General features: G+C 33.3%; 2 pseudogenes; both read left to right on the top strand.

Moving 5' to 3' along the window:
• Positions 1-272: 272 nt before the first annotated feature.
• LOC118848380 lies at positions 273-905 on the top strand (annotated as a pseudogene).
• A 5,629-nt stretch (positions 906-6,534) lies between these two features.
• Positions 6,535-7,308, top strand: LOC118847878 (annotated as a pseudogene).
• The last annotated feature ends 2,740 nt before the right edge of the window (positions 7,309-10,048 follow it).

Genomic DNA, 10,048 nt, shown 5'->3' with positions numbered 1-10,048 from the left:
GTCTCTAGTAATTCCTAGATATCTTTAGCATTGTGAAATATTTAAGTAAAACTCAAAACATTCTTCTTCATGTGAAAAAATTACATCCAAACAAAGAAATAGTTAACATTTTCTAGATGCTTTCTTTTTTTGCTCAATTCAGGAAAATCTCCACCTAGGCTTTACTTCACTTTTGACTATCAGGCCTTCAGCTCTTCCTTGACAAATTCCTTTTTCAAAGATATTTCTTCCAGTCAGGTTGAGATGGAGACACTTCTGGAAGAACCATTACAATGGCTGCCCAAGGAGAACCCCAAGTGCAGTTCAAAGTTCTATTAGTTGGATAGATGGAAGTACTGGAAAAACACGTTTGTAGAATGTCATTTTACTGATGAATTTGAGAAGTATGTATTCACCCTTGGTGTTAAGCTCCATACTAACAGAGGTCCCATTAAATTAAACATATGAGATATAGCTGGCCAAGAGAAATTTGGTGGTCTGAGAGATTTTTTTTTTTACATCCAAGCTCAGTGTGCCATTATCATATTTGATGTAACATCAGGAGTTACTTACAAGAATGTACCTAACTGGAATAGAGATCTAATACAAGTATGTGAAAATATCCCTATAGTGTTGTGTGGCAACAAAGTAGATATTAAGGAAAGAAAAATCAAGGTGAAATCAATTGTCTTCCATAGGAGGAAGAATCTCCAGTATTATGACATCTCAGCCAAAAGTAACTACAACTTTGAGAAGTCTTTCCTTTGGCTTGCTAAAAAGCATATTGGAGACCTTGATTTGGAGTTTGTTGCCATGCCTGCTCTTGCACCTCCAGAAGTTGTCATGGACCCAGCACTGGCAGCATAGTATGAGCAGGACTCACAGATCATTCAATTTCACTCCTCGATGAAGATGATGACTTGTAAGGGAATGAAGCTAGTGCTCAGCACGAGAGGTCTAGTGTGCTAGTGTCACTCTTCTGTGATGTTAGTGGTATATCACATTTGCCACTTTATTATATAGCTGAGCAGAACATATGTTTAATTTTAGGACACTAAAGGAGATGAAAGGGCTTTGGAGTGAACATGGAAGTTTAAAAATATATAATTCATATTTTGGACCTGCATATTTAGCTGTTTTGGACTGTAATTACATTCCCTTGAGTTTCAAATATAAGACTGCTGCAGTCCCATCACAGTGGCATAGGATTCAGTGGTGAATCCTGGTTGTTACTGTCATTCCCATTCCTTTTTTGTTTAGATCATAATAAAGTTGTATTTCAGATATCTAAAAAAAAGATGTTTCTTCTCCAGTTCTGGAAAAATTCTATGGAATTCATGAAGAATGATCAAATAAATTCCATCATTTTTTCCTGGATGGAATGATATCTATCTATCTATCGCTCTCTCTCTCTCTCTCTCTCTCTCTCTCTCTCTCTCTCTCTCTCTCTCTCTCTATATATATATATATATATATATATATATATAATATATATATTTGTTGTCATTCAGTTGTTTCAGTTGTGTCCAATTCTTTGTTGATCCCATTTGGGGTTTTCTTGGCAAAGATAGTGGAGTGGTTGTCATTTCCTTCTTTACCTTATTTTGCAGATAAGGTACTGAGGCAAATGGAGTTAAGTGATTTGTTGGTGGTCACAAAGCTAATAAGTGTCTGAGGCCAGATTTGAATTCATGAAGATGAGTCTTCCTGACTCCAGGCCCAGCACTCTCTTCACTGTGCCACCTAGATGCTCTTAGGGCCCTAAGGTTTAGAATATTACATATTCATTCTATTACCTTTCTGGATCAAAGTTCTCTTCTCTGGCTACCATTTCCATTTGTGAATTTCATTACTCCCATTGAGAATGTAAAATTGAATCTCTTTGTAGAAAGGGGCTGTCTTTCCCTTTTTCAAAAATTTGTATACCCAATAATTAATGCAGTGTTTAGCATATAGTAATCACTGCATTTATCATTTTTCCCATTCATTTATTCATTCCTTCTTTCTTCTCTAGGAAGCATATTTTAATAAGGGGAAGAGTTCTTCCCTATGGATACTTTATCTTTATCTCTCTTGTGCTACATCTACAGTATCTGATCTTTGAGAATATTAATATTACATATTTCAAACTTTTGAAAATATGTGTATGTATCTATATGTACATATATATCTAATATATGTATTTGCATGTCCTCATATACCTATTACATATACATATAGGTTTATTCATATGAATATACATATGTGGGACACAAAGAGCATCATTCAGTGCTTACCTATTATAGGCCAGGCACCGTGCTAAGCTTTTTACCAGTATCCTCTCATTTGATCATCATAAGGACCATGTGAGTTAGTGATTATCATTATACCCATCTAAAAGATGAAGAACCTTATGAAAACCACACACTGAGTAAGAATTTGAGGCAGAATTTGGACTCAGGTCTTCCTAACTTCATGTCCAGCACTCTATCCACTGTGCTAGTTACCTGTCTATATATCCACATGGACACAGACTCAGATACAGACACAAATAGATACAGATAAACATTCAGATATAGCTACAAACAAAGATACATCATAGATTCAAAACTGAAAGGGGATTTAAAAGTTGATTCCAGCTATCTCATTTATCACTGAAGAAGCCTTGGTTCAAAATGTTTAGATACCTTGCCCCAAAATACACAACTGTCTTTTTAATTTTTATTAACTTTAGTTTTAAATTATTGGATGAAACAAGTATTTCCATATCAGAGTAAAATTAAAAAGAAAGGATTGCATGTGAAACTCAACATCTACTATGTACAACTTGCAATTCCATTTAAATATATGATACATTTATCATGTAAATTCATTTTTTCCTTTTCTTCCCTCTCACACCCTAGAGGTAGCTACCATGAGACACAAGTATATCTGTATGTATGTATCTCTGTGTATATATGTGTGTGTATGTATGTGTGTAAAATCATCCTATATGTACTTCTATTTATCAGTTACCCACCCTGCCTCTGGATGCAGTTACCATCTTCCTTAATATATCCTTTGTAGTTAATTCAGGTATTTATAATAGTCAAAATGACATTCACCTCAAGTCATTCTAAAAACAATATTGCTGTTACTGTATACAATGTTCTCTTTGTTCTGTTCATTTCATTCTTCATTATTTCACAACTGATCTTACTGGGAAGGCTTCTAGCTTCTCCTCATTGAAATAATACTTGCTGATGGTTTTAAATATTCAAATTTTTCAGTTTTCAAGTGTCTGAGGCAGAATTCAAAACCAGGTATTCATAAATTCAAGTTCAGAGCTCCAAGATACCACACTATCATAGTGTGTGTATATATACCTGCACATGCGTGTTGATGTGTAAAATTTCAATAACGTTAGTAATATGGTGAAATATTATTAACATATTATAATATAATATGTTAATATATTTCCTGTGTGTTCATATACACATACTTTCAAATTTAAAAGAATGGATACCTTAAGAAAATTGACATAAAATGCAATAGTAACATGATTTTCCTTCAGTGCTTGTATTTTTCAATACTCTTTTCTTGTGAGTTCTGAAAATGTTTTTAATTAACTTTAAAAAATCATATACAAATACATTTTCTGCAACAAATTTCATCCTTAAAGAAAGAAAATTAGCCCTAAAACACATTACTAAAAATCTTGAGAAGTTGTATTAAGGAATGAAAAGTCATCTTCTGAAAAGAAATCAAAAATTTAGCTTTCCATCAGAAGGAGAATGCCATCCTGTGCAAATTTTATTATCTTAAAAAGTTTTCTTTTTATATGATGTAAAAAAATATGTCAGAATGAAGACAAAATATGTCAGAACAAAGTATTAAAAGTAACAAAGCAGGGAATAATATAAAAATTTTACATTACAAGTATATTTATAGTGACACTATATAGACTGACATCAAAGTGAAATCCATTGGGATCACAAAAGCTGTCAGTTTTTGCATAAAGACCTGGCAGGCATGAGGCTTGTAACATATACTTTTATAAATGATTAGAGACATTTCTTTGTATTTTGATTCATATGATCTTATCACTTCCTTTACCATCACTTAATATTTTAAAATTATTTGTATTTCTCTATTTATTGAAGCAGCTAATGCTAACATTGAATAAATTTGAATTTATATATTTTTTCTAAATAAGATGTTTTTCTTCATTGAGAACTTATCATTTGGTAATTATCCATATTTTTTCTTAAACTATACTCCTTTCATTTTGGACTATACGTATAAAATGAAAACGTAAGTGTAGATGCAATCAACATAGAGAAAAGAAATATTTTGAATTGATTATTATAATGGAAAGTGGTAAGAATGTCAACTATCAATAACAATCAATAAGTGAACATATACTAAGTATTTTCTTTGTACCATATACTATGCTAAGCACTGAGGATGCAATAAGAAAGTAAATGAAAAATAAATAAAAATCAATCATTTAGCCAATCAAATAATTAAATATAAACCCACAATTTTAACTGTATTTCTTATCTGAAGGTGCTTACATCATAATGAGAAAGAAAATGTAACTAAATAGCCATATCCAAAAAAGAAACAAAATAAACTTCAAGGGGGATGCTTTAGCAGTTAAAAGGTTGGATGTGGAGGCACTGCAGGAAAGGTCTCTTGTGGAAGGTGGTGTTTGAACTGAGTCATGAAGTTAGGGATTCTCTGAGGCCCTGGTGAGTAGGAAGAGACTTCTAGTCATGAGAGTAGTCAGTGAAAACTCAGGAAAATAGTATGTCTGGTGTCATGTGTGAAGAACAACAAATAGCCAAGTACAATTGGATGATATAATATGCACAAGGGAGTAACACAAAAGAAAACTTGAAATACAGTAAGCAGGCAGACTCTGAAGAAGTTATACATATATATATATATATATATATATATATATATATATATATATATATATGACATCAACAGATTTTAAACTACAAACATCAATAAAAATGAAAGCATTATTTATCTACATCTCTCAGCAAGATATAATGGCAAGTAAAGCAAGTCTTTTTGTTGTCTTTTTTGGAGTGCTTCTCATAACTAAGGCAATCAAATGCCTTTGAGTCTTGCCTTTGTTTCAATCAAGAGTCTTTGATTGAATTGGGAGTCTTTGATGACTGGCATAGGTCACAGGAAGGCCTAGGTCACCTGCTTTGAGTGTGTGATGCCCTCTGAACCTGAAGAAGTGTATATATACTCTGAGGTTAGCATTCTGCTTGGAGCTTAATCATTTGAAAAGTTGACACATGATTTGACAAGACGACACTCTGGGTTACCATTAAGGAGACCCCTGGCTTTGAAAAACCCAGATGTTTGTGCTTCTCTCTCTGGTAACTATATATTTAATATCTTGGAAAGGCCGCTAGAAGCCTGTCTGATAATTTGTGTTATTTTCTCTGTTTGTATAAATTCTACTTGTAATTTATAATTTCTACTTGTAATTGCTATTTGTGTTTTCTCTGAATTTCAGGGTGCTGACTTTTCCCCCTGAACTACGTGAATGATATATGTATGTTTAATTAAAGAGAGATTGTAAACCTATTAAAGTTGCTTTCCTTAGAAAAGCAGATCAAAGAACCTCTGCTAGCATCCCTCCTGTGTGCTGGTGTTATTGGTCTCACACAGCCACAGTAAAGCCAAGTAACTTTTTTGTTACACAAGAATACTCAGAAAATTCTCCTACCATTTTCTATCACATATTTTGTGAGCAAGCATTTTCACTTCATTCTTGTTTTAAATAAAAATCCATAAATAAACAGTGTATGTTTAGATTAAAAGATATGTTTTTCTGCTGTTGAGTCAAACATTTTGAACCTTTGTTCTAATTTTAAAAAAGCCCTGAATAAAATTAAGCTTATATGTGATTATTATGTTAAACATCCTCCAAATTATAACTTATTTCATTAAATGTAATTTATGAGGCAACAAAATTTATAAAATGAAATTTGATATGTCTTAGGACATAATAGCAAGTATACAATGTTTCATTTAATTACATACAATTCTTACAAGATATTCCATCTAAAATATTTATAATTATTTTATAATTTGAGTTTTATAATTTCATGTTTAGAAGATTATAAGTATAGGAAGAATAAACTTTCATAATTTATAAATGTGATTATATAATGTTAATTCTAACTTTGATTTTGGGGAAAATTTTATCATTGTATTTATTATAAGCACTTAAAGAACAAATCTAAAATGGTAGTATGATTAGTGTATTAAAGTGGATTAAAGTTGGAATTAACAACACTTTTTTGTTATTGAGAGGTTTTAGGGAACCAAGAAATATTGGGAGCCACTACTCTAGCATATTCTCCAAAAGAACATATGCATCTTGTCTTGTCTAAACTATACTCAATGGGCCAAGAGTCCCACAGCCACGTAGTTAATTCCCAGAGGAGTAAAGTAATGGCTAAGGACACACAGCTTGTAAGAAGATGGAATAAACAACATTCCTATGTTCTCTGACTTTATAGTAGAGTATACTTCCCACTTAATCCCAGGTACAGTGTAACCATGGCTAGTGGTCCTAAGAAAGATCTGAAGCACATAGGAGATCCAAAGCTCTGGATGCTGTATTAACTTATCCCATTGAATTAAGAGATTTTTCTCCAAGAAAATGCACAGGTACCCATAAGCTTAAGAATGTCCCCCACCTATCATATTCTTTAGAAACAGGATCAAGTACACATGACTGGAGATGAACTAAAGATCTGCATGCAGTGATTCCTCAAAGTAGATGGCAAAGTCCATAACAATACATATTCTGTGGGCTTTATGGATGTCATTTGCACTAAGAAGACAATGAACTTTTTCATTTGGTTTATGACACAAAAGGATGCTTTGCTGTTCACCATATCATGTCTAGGAGGGCAAAGTATAAATTATGCAAAATGAGAAAAATCATTTGTGGTGCAAAAGGTATCCCCCATCTGCTGACCAATGATGCCCATCCTATCTCTTACTCAGATCCTCTCATCAGAGTGAATAACACCATTCAAATTTATTTAGCATCTGGTAAGACCACTGATTTCTTAAAGTTCAGTACTAGAGGAAGTAACTCAGATTGAATTAAGATCACAAACAGGGAGAAAAATCTTGGCTATTTTGATATTGTCAGTAGTGCCTGAAAAAGATACCAACAGTAATAATTCTGTTGCTAGGCTCTCAAACTTTTTTTGTTATTAGAAAAGGTAATAAACCTTGGATTTCTCTCCCCTGAGGAAAGGGTATCCGCCTCAAAATTGTTGAAGAGACAAGAGACTGGTAGCTAAAAAGAGCAGTGGCTAAATGTTGGGGATAAGAATTATAGGATTTCGATCTAATGAAGATGTTACAATACAATTTTTAAGAGAAAAGTGATTACAAAAGAAAAACACACAAATAAAACAAGAAAAAGATTTAATCTCATGAAATGAAACTCAATAAGACATAAATACATTTCTCTTTTTTCCTTGGGTTAGAGTTCTATGGATATGAACGTTGCATAAACTATTATAAGATATAGCTGTATTGTTTTTGTTTAACTATTTTTCTTTAATACAAGAGAAAGCTTGCTGGTTGAAAGACGGGGAGGGGTTACAAACCAAAATGGCTGATGAAAAATTAAAAACATCGATAAAACTTCAAAGAAAAAAAATAAAATGTACTAAATGGACAATACAGATATACTAGAATTGGGATAGGCATCCATTGGTTCCACCACAAAAGAAATGCCTGAAACTTAACAAACTCATGGCTTTAACAAATTCTTTAAAAAATGAACAACAGCTTATTGTATCTTGCAGGAAGCAGAGACTATTCTGGGGAAAGATGATGTATTAATTGACTTTTAATATGTGTCATTACTGCCTGGAAACTTAGGGAGGGGAAAAACATTTTTCTCTCAAGCAAAAAAGAAATGATCCTTTCAGATGTAGTCTTCCTTTCTTCCAGAAGCAGGGCAGTAGCAAGAATGGCCATGAGCAATAACTTGGAGGCAAGAGGGCAGAACACGAGAAGCAACCCAGATGAACTTTCCCAACATTCACCTCCAAACAACTTTGAAATGATGCCTCAAATCAAATTTTGAAGAAGTAGAAATAATAAAAGATCAGGGTGAGAAATTTTCCAGGCTATAATGACAGAACATCATCAGTAAAAGTCTGAGACAATAGATTGGGCACTGACCCAGAGTGTGGCAGTAGCATTTAGCGATTGCCCTTGGAGGCATCAAAAAACAGGAGCAACAGCAGCTTTGGAGGCACTTAACCTCGGACACTAAGGGGCTTAGAAAACTGATTGTGAAACTCTTTTGCACATAAGTTTCTGGGCTGTGATTTCAGGGCAAGAGAGGAGGGCTTGTGGTCAGTCGCAAGGGATCAGAGGCATGGTCTCACTTCATTTATCATTTCAGAAGATTAGGGTACTTGGTCACAGTTCCAGGGTCAAGAGGAACACTAGTGCTTCTGGTACCAGGAAGCTGGGACTCTTTTTGTCTAAATACAGAGTGCAGACCAGGGGACCAGAGACCATATCACTCCTCAGATCAGATCACCCTGGAAGCATTGAAAACTTGCAGACCCCAGAACTAAGTCTGAAAACAGTAGCATGAAAAAGGCTGACATATGGGATGGTACCTTCCCACCCAAGGTGGGCAGAGTCCAACTTTAGCATAAAATTCACAGTCAAGAAATAAACTGAAACAATGAGAAAATGGGAACAAAAGAACTTGACCATAGAAAGCTACCACTGTGGCAGGGAAGATCGAGACAAACTCAGGAGAAGACAAAGACATGAAAACAGGTATGACCAAGGCCACAAAGAGAAAAATTTTAATTGGACACAAGCCCAACAAGAATTTTGAAAGAATTAAAGAAAGGGATGAGTAGTGGAGGAAAAATTGGAAAGAGAAATGGGAGTGACACAAGAAAATTATCAAAAGGGAGTTAATAGCTTGGTAAATGAAGCCCCCAAATACTTATGAAAACACCTTAAAAATAGAAATGGCCTAATGGTTAGAAGCACAAAAATTCACTGAAGTTAAGAACTTATTAAAAAGCAGAATTGGCCAAAAGGAAAAAGAGTTACAAAAGCTCACTGAAGAAAATATTTGCTTAAAAATAATAATTGGGCAACTGGAAGCTAATAACTCAATGAGACATCAGGATACAATAAAAACAAAATTAAAAGGATGAAAAGAAGAAGAAAATGTGAAATATCTCATTGGAAAAACAACCAAACTGGAAAGAAGATCCACAGAGAGAGAATTTTAGAGTTATTATAGTACATGAAAGTCAAGATGAAAAGAGTAAAGACATAATATTTCAAGAAATTTTATGTATGTATATATATGTATATATATATGTATATATATATATACATATACATATATATATATATATATATACATATATATATACTGTCCTTGTATTCTAGAACCCAAGGATAAAATAAAAATTCATAGAAACCAACGATTGCCTCTTAAAAAGATCATAAGATGAAAGCTCACAGAAATATTATAGCCAAATTCCAGAGTTTGCATGTCAAGGAGAATATACTTCAAGCAGCCAGTAAAAGAAATTCAAATATCAAAAAGCCACAATCAGGATCATACAAGATTTAGCAACTACTATGTTAAAGAAGCAGGGGGCTTTCAAAGATATTCCAGAAGACAGAGTAGTTAAGATTACAAACAAGAATAATCTCTTTAGCAAAACTGAGTATAACCCTTCTGAGGGAAATGCATACTTAATGAAATAAAGGACATTCAAGCATATCCAATGGAAAGACTAGAAATCAACAGTAAATTTGACATGCCAAAACAAGACTCAAAAGAATAGAAAAGTAAAAATGAAAGTGAAATCATTAATATGTTTCAACTGTTCACAATCCTATATGACAAGATGGAAATCTTAAATTCTAGAAACTTTTTTTCTTTATTAGGGGTCAATATAGAAAAAGAGCACAAGTATGAGGTGATTATGTTGGAATGAACATAACAACAACAAAATAAAAGAGTGAGAAAGAGGTATACACTTGGTGAAAAGGG

The sequence above is a fragment of the Trichosurus vulpecula genome, chromosome 4 (assembly GCF_011100635.1).
Source record: "Trichosurus vulpecula isolate mTriVul1 chromosome 4, mTriVul1.pri, whole genome shotgun sequence".
Taxonomy (NCBI): domain Eukaryota; kingdom Metazoa; phylum Chordata; class Mammalia; order Diprotodontia; family Phalangeridae; genus Trichosurus; species Trichosurus vulpecula.
Note: the sequence above shows the minus strand (reverse complement) of the source record. Positions and strands in the feature narration are given on the sequence as shown.